This window comes from Pelodiscus sinensis, chromosome 2 (genome assembly GCF_052426305.1).
Source record: "Pelodiscus sinensis isolate ZL-2025 chromosome 2, ASM5242630v1, whole genome shotgun sequence".
Classification (NCBI taxonomy): Eukaryota; Metazoa; Chordata; order Testudines; family Trionychidae; genus Pelodiscus; species Pelodiscus sinensis.
Window position 1 is genome coordinate 130,025,988 of NC_143053.1, and position 12,221 is coordinate 130,038,208.

Here is a 12,221-nt window from a genome sequence, read left to right on the forward strand (position 1 = left end):
GTACCTCCAACTTCTCCTCAGAGTATTGCAAGCTTTGAAGCATACATTTGTCCCTGGAATATGGATCTATTATATCACCTGGTCTATATCTTTTCGAATATAATATACTCCCAATTATTCAAATAGCATGGGGCATCTAGGCTTTATTCTGATATTTGGGAATTCAGATTATTGAGAAGATGGGACATTCAGTAGTAGGGTGGTTTCCCCACAACAGGGGACTGGTCCTACTCTTCCTCATATCTTGGCACAAGGTCTCTTCTCCCGTGACCACAGTCTCTTCACACACATTGCAACTTCCAATTTGTGCCTGTAAAAACTGGTCCCAATGTTGGGAGATAAAGAAAGAATTCAGATAATGGGAAGATCTGGACAATAAAGATCATGCTGTGCTATACATTTACAAAAGTTTTGTCACATCTAGTTTTAAAGATGCCAAGTCTTCTAGCCTTTTTCCTTAAAGAAACTATTCCATGGCTTAACATCTGAGTTTTCCTGAACTTAGCCTACTTTTCCCCTTTTAAAATTCATTACATCCCATTCTAGAATGCTAAATACATTGTATAGTTGATGTTTAAGTTGAGATTATATCTTCCAATAACTGTCTCTTCAGCATGTTGCATAAATTCTTGAATAGCTAATGGAAACAAGGGTTCAAGTACCTGATCCACATCATAGAAGCAAGTACATTAGGATTGGAAGAGACCTCAGGAGGCCTCCTAGTCCAAAATCCTGCTAAAAACAGGACCACCCCAAACTAAGTAATCCCAACCACGGCTTTGTCAAGCTGGAATGAAAAACCGTGACGGATGGAGATTCCATCAACTTGCCATGGTACTCATTCCATTAGTTCACCACCCTTCTAGTGAAGTAGTTTTCTTAAATCTGCCCTAGACCTTCTTATGCAGCTTGAGACCATGGCTCATTGTTCTGTCATCTGTCACCACAGAGAACAGCCACGCTGCTAGTTATTGTCAGGGCAGCCATGTGATTTGAAAAGATATGCATCATTATTCAGGAGAATAAAATTACAGCCAAAAATATTTTGGAAGAAAATAAAAGTTGAAATAATTTAAAAAGAAAGAAAAGAAATTAAAAAAACTATCAGTCTCATTAAGCAATCAAGTTATATAAATAGCAGCAAATGCATTAGAGCTCAATCAGAGGAGAAAACAAATTTGGCAAGCCAAACTTCACTGGATGCCAGCTATCTCTACTTCGTGTATAATTAATAAATGATCGAAGTGGCACAATGGATGGAAGACTGTGACTGTGTATGGACAATATATGCAGACTCACTCAGATATAATTAGCATCACTTAAGTGGTTTAGGACACACAAAACTCTCAAGGAAACAAGCTTAATTATGCCCATTAGAGTATTAGCAAAGTTGTCACTAAAGCTCCCTTTAAAAATAAATGTTTCAATCACTTTGCCTAAGGAGATATAATGCCTATATTGATTCCATAGTCAAGGTGGAGCTCCAAATGTAGAAATAACACAAGTAAACACATTTTAGGGTTGGGTTTTTTGTTTTTTTTTGGTCTGTGTGTTTATTTTTTTGGGAAATGACACATCGATCATGAGCACTTACAGTACAACAACCACAAAGACGCAGAGGAGGGATCAACTTTAAATTAAGTCCTTTTATCATTAGTGTTTAAACTGAAATAATGTTCTGACTATAACAGGGGTTTAATCAAAATGCAAACTAGTTAAGAATTGATAAAAATGCAATTTATGGAAAACTCTTTGGAAAATTTTGATTTTGTCTAAGGGCTAGTCTGCACTATCATGCTATAGTCTGGTAAAGGCACACTATACTGACAGAGCAAGTATTCAAGTCAGCATAATTACTTCAGAAGCTATGTCAGTGGGGGTGCATTTACACTGCACCCAGATCTCGAAATAAGCTATGCAATTTGAGCCACACAAATTTTGAGTTATTTCAAAACAGCTTATTTTGAAATTTGGTGCGGTTTACAAAGCCCTTATGTTAAAATAAATCACTATTCCAAAACATCTATTGCTCCTCATGGAATGAGGCTTACAGGATTAGCGAGCCCATTATGTTTCAAAATAATGGGTGCACTCGAAAGATGCGGAATAGCACTGAAGTGTAGATGTAGCCTGGGAGAGCATCTCCTGCCAATGTAGCATGGAGTAGACACCACTTTTAACAGATATAGCTTATATTGCTCATTAGATATCCTTTTCACACCCATAAGTAACATGGGTTACATTGACTCAGGCAGTAATGTAGACAATCCACATATGCTACAAATTCCATCAGTATAATTTAAAAGAAATATTTTTGTTTGGTTTGGTTGAACTCAAATTGAAGTGTGTCAGTGTGTTGGACAGTGTTTGAAAAGACTAAATTAAAATAATGGGACTAGGATGATGTGATGTCTCAGAGGAATTATAATTTCGTTGCTTGAAGCCTCTATTTTCCCTGATGGGCTAGGATCCCGGGAGGAACCATATATCCCATGCTGCACCAGTGTAGTTACATGACTCCTATGTGTAATGGAAGATGTTCTGCAATCATGAAGACAGTCCACAGGCAATAATGTGGGCATGATGCACCCAAACTTCATTGGCAACTGCAATTTAATATTGAAACAGGCCTAAGTGAAATTTTTAAATGTGATTCCAATTCAATTCAAAATGTTTCACTTCATGACAATTGAAATCTTTTGTTTCAATCAAATATGTAAAAAAAAATATTTTTCTGCATTTTGTTTTTAGCTTTTCATTCTCACAAATTGTTGGCAATGTAAAGTTTTATCCATACTGAGTCTAAAAGAAATATTGAAATAATGGAATTTTCCATAAGGCAGAAACATTTCCCATGAAATCACAACTGTCTGGGGGGAATAATCCCCCAGGAAAATTTTGCTTGATTTAAAGTTTCTTTTGAAAAATTTGAATACTAGAGAAATGAACATTTTCATTTCAAAGTGAAATTTTCCTTTTGATTTTTTAAAAATTAAACCATGAATTTCTGTTTCTGTCTTCTCTTCCCTTTTTCTGTTTTGGGATGACAAAATCTCTGCATTATCCCAATTCTGTTGGTGCAACAAAGAGAAGGAAGCTACCAAACAGCTGGTTATTGTGAACTATGCTATTAACTCCAAAGAACCATATGTCTGCTGATAATAGTCAGAGTATATTGTACTCTCCACTACCTCCACTCATCCTTCTTTTCACTGACTATGCTTTTTCTCATCATATGTGCCAGCTCTATATTTGCTGGGAACTTCCTGGAACAAAGGCTGCTCTTTTTAGGCTCTAGGGCTACGTCTACATTGGCATCCCTTTCTGGAAAAGGGATGCTAATGAGACGAGTCGGAATTGCAAATCCGCGGGGGATTTAAATATCCCCCGCGGCATTTGCATTTACATAGCAGCCACTTTTTTCCGGCTTGGGGATAAGCCGGAGAAAAGTGCCAGTCTAGACGCGATTCTCCGGAAAATAAGCCCTTTTCTGGAGGATTTCTTATTCCTACTTTCTAGACTGGCGCTTTTCTCCGGCTTATCCCTTTTCCGGAAAGGCATGCCAATGTAGACGTAGCCTAGGAGTGTCTGAAAAGGAGAGGAGTGAGTCTTCTGCATAGTATTTAGGGCCAGTACAATAGAAAATAATATTACAATATCTTACAGAGATTGTTAGCTCCATTGTAAAATTATACAGAGGATTTTCACTGTAATTTTAGGCTGTGAATATAAAGTCACATAGCTTATTCACATTCTCTTTAATGTCAGATTATTCAACATGTAATTAAAAAGATATTTCACTGTATACACTAATTATAGATAAAAGCAGCTCTAAAGGTATATTTAAGGGTATGCTGAAGAAAAGCTGCCAAGTTCTATTATAATGCAATCCCCTTTTCTTTAAAAATAAAGGTCAAACACAACTGCAAAAAGCCCACTGCTTCAGATGATGGCCATTAATAACTATCTACAGGGTCCCAGGAATGCTGATTAATGTCCAAGCCTCCATGATGTAACATCAAAGAAGACACTTTGTGTTTTGTTTTCTTTTTTGTGCAGGAGGGAGAAGGGAGAAGAATGACCGTTAGCAAAAGCAATGAAAAGTGGTGGTCCTTAAAATAGAGCTGAGTAATATTCAAGTAAGGGATTTAAATGCTGTAAGAGCTTCATTAAATTTTCAAATGATGAAATTTGCCCACTGTTTGGAGGCTCTTGTCTCCATAGAAGCTTTGTTGCACCTAGCTAGAACCGTTGTGATGGGGGAATTACATATTCCCTCGGTGCTGTTGAAGAGACCTCCATGATAGTTCCAATTTAAAAGTAGAGAGAGAGGTACTGGGGATGGGCCTCAAATAACCAGAGGGTTCAATCACAGCTGGAAAGGATATTGCAGATATAATAAAGTCCAGCATCTGTCAAAGACATTACCTTACCTATTTGTGTTCATTTTGAATGGGAAAGATAACAGGAGCGAAGGAAAATTTCTGTAATAATAAAAAGCTGTCACTTTTGAAGAATTTATAATCAAAGAGGCTGTCTCTTTTCAAGAATTATGACGTCCTTGAGGCTTTCACTCTTTAAAGAATTTCTTAACCATTGTTAGGATAACCTTTGGAAAGGTATTGAAGGTATATAATAGGATCTGACCTCTTTGACTCTGCTTCTTTGAAAATTCTCATTCTTTATTGTAACTAATGTTTCACCTTCGCCACACTTTTTGTGAGATTTCATTTTTCTTTCTCTCCAAGGCAGAAGAATTTTAACTCACTACGTTTCCATTGTTCACCTATGTGTTATAACTGTATGTGTTTTGTTTCCTTCTCTATGGAAACAATCTATAAAACAGACATTTTGGATTATACAGTTTCCCATGATGTGGAAATAAATGGAATACAAATATTCTGCTAAGAACATTTCAGTAAGTATCTCACTTTCATTTAGACATTTCTTGACCTACAACCTAGTACTAGAATAGGGAAATCACTCTGCACAATTACATTTTTGTTTTAGTAACCAAGTAGTGTGTAGGGGGAAGGATGGGGGAGAAAATAAAACAAGCAAAGATTGTAAGAATGTAAAATATGCCTCAAGGAGGTATAAGAATCTTGCGCAAAAGGGGTGTTTTTGCACAAAATGGACCTGTCTACACTGCTTGTTTTTGCGCATCAGCAGGGAATATGCAAATGACAGCACGACAAATGCTAATGAATGCTTCATTAGCATACTCTGTGCAGGCAAAAGTCTGCAGTGTACACATAGCCCTAGAGTTAAAGTCTTGTCTTTAGACACTACTAGTTAAGCACAGGCTGTGCTCAATGTCTGTCAGGATCAGACAGATCTCTAAGGAGGGAGGTTCCATGGGACATGGGGATCATACCTTTTCAAAGCATTTTACTCTCTGTTGTATCTTCTGCTTTTAAGAAAATAAACATGATATAGAGGACTCACATGAGTATGATGGTATTCAAATAAATGTGTTTACTAAATAATTGCAATATGCAATGTTTACTTACCAGTATGGATTGCTTCTCTCCAGTTCCCTCCACAGTATACAGTGAGTTACCAATGTAACTCACAAACTAGTTAAAGGAATACTACCCTTTTCTTATATACTACAAGATCTATGGATGAAAAGAATGTCTTTTATTGAGAAAAGCAGTTAACCATGTGTTTAAATCCCGTCCTATCCAGGAAATCAATCAAGCTTGTTTTCCTAAATTTGGGAATAATCTGTGGTTATGACTGTATATGTTGCCTACGTAACAACAATTTTTACATTAAAATTATATTTTTGAAACAAATAATTAAAATAATTAAAATAAAGCAATTTGAGAACAAAGAAATACAATACAAAGTCCCCATAACTCCATATTTTTCCCATATCTGATTTTCAGTACATGGGAGTGTAATTGAAATGATTCCATTTTCCTAAAGTAAGAACTTGATCCTGTCAAAGTACAGAGAATATCGCAGAATTGGGCTCACATTTTTGGTTCCAATGATCCATAACAAGTAGCAACTCTAGTTACACGGTCCCAATAGAACCATTATCTAAATTCCGTTGAAGCATGTATTCCTTGAATACATTTTCTCCTAGTAACACTGATGAATTGAATTCAACACACCAAAATAGAAATTACATTCATCCATCTTGTAGCTTACAGTAATGTAAATCTGCTAACTTCCTCATTTATATTGTGACAAATATCTCATTAATTTATTACCATCCTGAACTTTTGTTCAGTATGCAACATAGCAATAGTGCAGTAGATAAACTATGTGCAGTGCATTAGGGGAAGGAAGAAATTACATTCTGACACTTAAGTGATTTCCACATTTCCTTTCTGTGTATTGCTGCTGCACGCTATCCCTTAAACACTAACACTTCCATTAAACTTTTAAATGGATTTTCTGAAAAATATCATTTCTGTGGCTGTTGGTTGCATCCATTGTCTTTCAGTCTTGTACCTTCCTCTGAGGCAGCTGGTGCTGGGCATGGTCAGAGAGAGGATACTGGGCTCACTAGAGCTTGGGTCTGATCCAGTGCCGTAACTACTGTATTCATGTGAATGTATTTATCACTAGCAAGTTTTTATTGAGTAATCCTGAAAAATAATATTCCCATTATAAATTATTTGCAAGTTGTCCATTTCATCTACTCATTATTGACTATTCTTTATTGCAGTGCCCCTAAGTCATGTGGAAATGTTGCTGCATCCTTGATTGTCTGAAATATTTTAAATTAGAGAAAAATAGCAAGTAGCAAATAATCAATATCAGTTCGTGAATAATGAAAAATGAAGTGTCTTGCTCATGCACATATACTTTGAATGCATGTCAATAGTGGTATATTATTTGTTCTTAGAATGAACATTTTGCAAATATTCTTACAATATAAAATGTACTCACATGAATAATTGCAGCAAACAGCAAATAAAAAGGTGCTTACAACATGGTTAAACTGAGCTGTTGTTTGGAAAGCAAACAAATATTCATGAACATTATTTCTGCAGTCTTTGTCCATCTCAAGAAACAAATAAAGCTTAGGACTAAAAATGGTTACAAGAAAACACCACCTTCTCCAGAATATGAGACTATATTTAAGCATGTAAGTTATAAGAATTTTTAGTGGTGGTACATTCTTGACTGCCATAAATGCTATCTAATATAAGCTGTATGGCCTTGCAAATTTGCTTCAAACATTTCTTAGCCCAGATACAAGATTTTGATTAATTTGGAAATAAAGAGTGGTTTTTATTTGCCAAGTGTGATGGCGCTTAAGTAAAATCCCAGTTTTTGTGTTTTAGTTTTGCTAGCCTCAAACTATTCCAAGGTTTGCATGCACGCCAGTTGGAATCTGCAGTATTTTATAACTTTCAGGTTTCCACTGTGCACCTTTTACTTTCTAGCATGTCTACACCATAGCAGGAAGTCAAAGGTAGAATACTATTCCTCTGAATTCCCTTATTTCTCATAAGTCCTCCAACTAAGAAGTCCTCCAACTCGACATTATTTTGACATTATGTTGAAATAACTGCTTGCTGTATAGTCGTGGACCATGTTATTTCACAGTAACATCAGTTATTCCAAAATAATGCTGCTGTATAGACATAGCCTAAATGAAATAATATCTGCTTTACATATTTATTCTCCTCCTTGTAAGGCTAAGTAATGGGAGTCTAAAACACAATGGGCAAATCTGTCACTAATACTGGAAAATACTCATAAGAGCTTGCAAAAAAAAGTTAAGCTCATCATTTGAATATTGCACATATGAGCATACAAAACGACACCACCAACACTGCAAAAATTAATAAGGGAATGTGGTAACCTGGGCTCATAATTGCAAATTTTCATTATTGGAAAACTGCTTGTCTTGCATGGATATGTTTGAACATTTACACTCAGTGAGTGCTACCTCATATGTTCTGAAGATCTATTGACTGTTATGATTTGGACTATGATTCCAGTCTTTCAGACCTATACCTTAAAATTTTCAACCACATGAGTCTCAATGATTTCCTATCGGATGTAGGCACTTTTGAAAGTTTTACACAAAGCTTTCTTTCCCCTTTATTGCGTTCTTATATAAGTATCTTTAATAGCCATTCACAGTGTTCAAAAATCTCCCTAAAATACACAAGCAGGGCTATAACAGCAAAAAATAATAATAAAAAAAAAAGACTCAAAATCCTGCAGAGACATATGAAACTGGTTAAGTTTCAGCCATGTGAATATTCTCACGGAAATCGTGCTCAAAAGTTAAGCATGTGTGTAAGTCTTTGCAAGAGCTTGGCTTATTTAGTTTTAGGAACTCTGACCAATAGTACAGAAACTTAAAAAGCTGGAATAAAGCAAAGCTATAAATATACAATAATCTTCCTCTCATGTTGTAGCTCCTTTTAATTCTGTATGATAAAGCTGTCAACCTCAGACTGAAGATATATATTTCTACATTCAATAAGAAGAAAAAGAACACTAAAAATAGGTTCTAAAGTACAGAAATGACATTGTTATTACATCCTCAGAAATATTTCCCCTTTCCCCTCTTGAATTGGACCTGTGAATGTCTTATGTTGGGGAGAGACTTTTTTTTTTAACTTGTTGAAAGCTTTATTCTTAAGAAACACAAATCAGGCCTCTATTTAGGATCATAACACAAATGCACTTTGCCATTTCATCTCATCTGGCAACAACAGTGGAATAGGAGTTTAAAATTCCCTTTCATAAGATATGTTTAAACTCTGTCAAAAAAGGGTTAACATTTTTTTTCTTCACATCTTATCAGGAAAGAAAAAAAACTTTCTAACCATTGAACAATATATCCATTATACCATCTCTCTAGTCATAAAATCCATTCCACGTTCAATATAGCAAATGATACAATATGGGCATTCCTGGGGAATGCATTGGATGTTTGAGCAGGACTTGGGTAAGCAGCAATAGATATCAGGAGACCCTTTCAACAGCATAACTGGCAGTTAAGTATATATTACCTATTGAGTTTCAATAGGAGTTTGGTGCCTCAATATTATTTGGGTAACTCAAATTCTCCTTCTCTGATGGTGGTGAACACAGGAAGCTGACTACAAAAGTTATTGGACAAACATCCCTTTTAAATTTCAAGCACTTATTTGAGATCTATTTTAAACACCTGGCAAGGCAATTTGTTATGAGAGTTACCTAAGTAAATAGGGGCTGATGTGAAGTCTCTTGACTTCAATGGGCTTTGGATCAGGTCCAAAAAAGACAAAGTTCAGAAGGAGTATATTTTAAATATTTGTGAAATTTCTACATGGTTTCCCTCTTTGAAAGATACATTATCTTGAATTAATAGCTCAGCTTGTGATCCCCAAAAATAAAATTACCCTCTGGTTTCTTCCTTCTTTCCAAGTAAACTGTAAAGTATTTTTGCATGTTTAAAACTTTAGCTTCTCCTTCACAAAATGTAAAGTGAATTGAGCCTGGTTTTTGCAACTATCTGCAGACAGTGATAAAGTTAACGACCTAAGAGAGATGTTACAAGATTGAGGTAATAATCCAACCGTTATCCTCTCTCCAATTAGCCATCATGCACAACTTCAGTTGCCACTGCCAGAAAGCCTATATACTCCTTAGATATCTACTGAGATTCTCATGGATTAAGGAACCTTACTCATCTGCCAATGTTCTGCACATTATTGCCTGTATTTAGGAACAAGACAGAAGAGGATCAAAGTTGTGGGGGACAGGCAGAAGAATACAGGTCCACATACTAAACAGCATTACTCTAATGTTAGCAATTATCTGTGATATCCACTGGCTAATGCATATCTCATGCCCCTTTACTGCTGAGCCACATAGAGAATTTTAAGTACTGTTCCTCTGAGTTATTCCTTTAGTTCACAAGGTCTGTGATGGAACATAAAGGTTCAAACTTTGCTGACGAATAATGTGGGTGTCAACAGAATGCCAAATGACATAATCTCTTTCCGTCCACCCCCACCCTAATTTGCTCTTTAAAAACCTTAGGGAATTAGTCAGAAACTACTTGAATTATGTTCTTTAAATGTTGTGTGCACAAGCACTGAAAAGCTGGGAAATGTCAGAATTGCATGGGCAACTTTGTGCTTGAATTTGCAACTTTAAAACAATATTTTAACATAGACCTTTGGGTGTAATATTGTGCAGACTATCTTGCACTCATTGATGACAATAGTCAAACCTCCAACAGGAGCTAGATGCAACCCTTCTGCTTGCACTAAGTAGCTTTTGTTTTGTTTATTTTGTTTTTTTGGGGGGGGAGGGGAAGGGAGCATGGTGAAATCTTTCATATTGCCATAGGTAGCCTAAAGTGAGGCACAGTTCAGGGTTAAGTTTTAAGAATGGCTCATAATTTTGTGCACATATCTGCCATATAATTACAATCTGCATTCTGTTTAAAGTTTAATTTAAAAAAAAATAATTGTCATTTATTAAAATTTCCCATATTACGTTATTGCTGGTCATGCAGAAAATTACTTTGCTGCAGGAAACAAAACCATCCAATATAATCACTTCTCTCCTACAGAAGGGGAGATAATTGGATTAATCATAATGCAAAATCTTGGAAATAAAGTGTTTTGTTTGCTAAACTGAGCTGTGACAGACACTTAGTTATGGCAGAGAATGAAGTTTCAGTGAATTGTTCACCAGGCTGACACAATTCCCAAGGAGCTTATTTACATCTTTTAAGCTACCTGCTGTTTGGTTCTTTCAGCTCAAGTCAGTATGGGTGCATCTACACAGCAGTTATTTCAAAATAACTGAAGTTATTTTGAAATAATAATGCAAGCATCTACACAGCAATTCCATTATTTTGAAATAATTTTTAAATAACGGGCAGTTTATTCCAACTTCTGTAAACCTAATTCCACAAGGAATAATGCCTATTCCAAAATATCTATTTTGGAATAGGGAGTATAGATGCAGGAGCTGGAGTTATTTCAAAATAAGGAGCCTCCAGGAAATCCCACAGGTGTGCTGCTGGCCACTCCATCCACAGTCCTCTGGACTCTATAGTTCCTCTTCCCCTGCAGCCCTTAAAGCTGTAGCCACAGGGAAAAGTGCTTGTGGCAGAAAGCTGGCCCTTCAGCCACACCGGAGATGCCACAGCAAGTTATCTGGCCAGCATGAGCGACCCTTGAGCTGCCAAAGAGCCCTCCCAACTCTCAGGCTATGGCTACACTGTAGCCTTCTTGTGGAAAAGCTTATGCAAATGAAGCATGGCGTGGAATATCACTATTCTTCATTTACATGATTAATTAGCAGTCGCTTTTGCGCAAGAGGCTTTTGCACAAAAAGGAGCTGTGTAGACGGCTTCTTTTCGTGCAAAAAGCCCCTCTTGCAGAAGAGCCATTCTTCCTCATTTTTTCAGGAAAAACGGCTTTTCTCATTGAGTTTTGGAGCAAGGATGAAAACCAGGATCTCTGCGCCAGACGGCACAATGCCAAAATCTACAACTGCATGGCCTTCAAAAGGCCACGTCAGGGCCCAGGAGAAGGTCCAGATGAAAGCAAAGGAGCTCTGTCAGGCCTATTCCAGGGCAAGGGAGTGCAGCTCCTGCTCTGGGGCAGAACCGCACTCCTGTCCCTATTAGCTGGACCTGCACTGCATCCTAGGGGGTGGTACAGTCCCTTGCCCACCTCTGGTAGATGACTCAGGGCTGGAGACATCCATCATTGCCTACCTGGGGGGCAGAGCAAGTTGTGGGAATGAGGAGGAGGAGGACCCCAATGCGGCCAGCACTGTCACCACACCAACCCTGGAGCTGGTATCCCAAAACCTGGGTGTGTCCCAGGCATCCTCCAAGGCTGGGGAAGCAACATCAGGTGAGTGACCTTAGTAACCTTACACAGACAGGGTGGTGGTGGGCAGCACGGGGCTGGGGTGCGCTCCTTGCCTGGTCTTCTCAGCCTGGGTATCATGCTGCAGTCTGTGCACATGGATGCACATGCAGCACCAATCTGGGCCACAGAGCCCCACAAGGCTGCACCAGAGCACCACTGGGCTCTTGCTCACAGGGTCTTGGAAGACCGGCCACACTTCTGACACCTGGGGGTGACAGATGAGACACCCTCCCATCACAAGCCATCGGGGGAGGGAGGTCACCAGCCAGAAGTGAGAGACAAGCAAAAAATGCAAGCACTTCCCCCTCACTCCCTTATTGTCCAGGAACTGGGATCAAAAGCAAGTCACCTCCC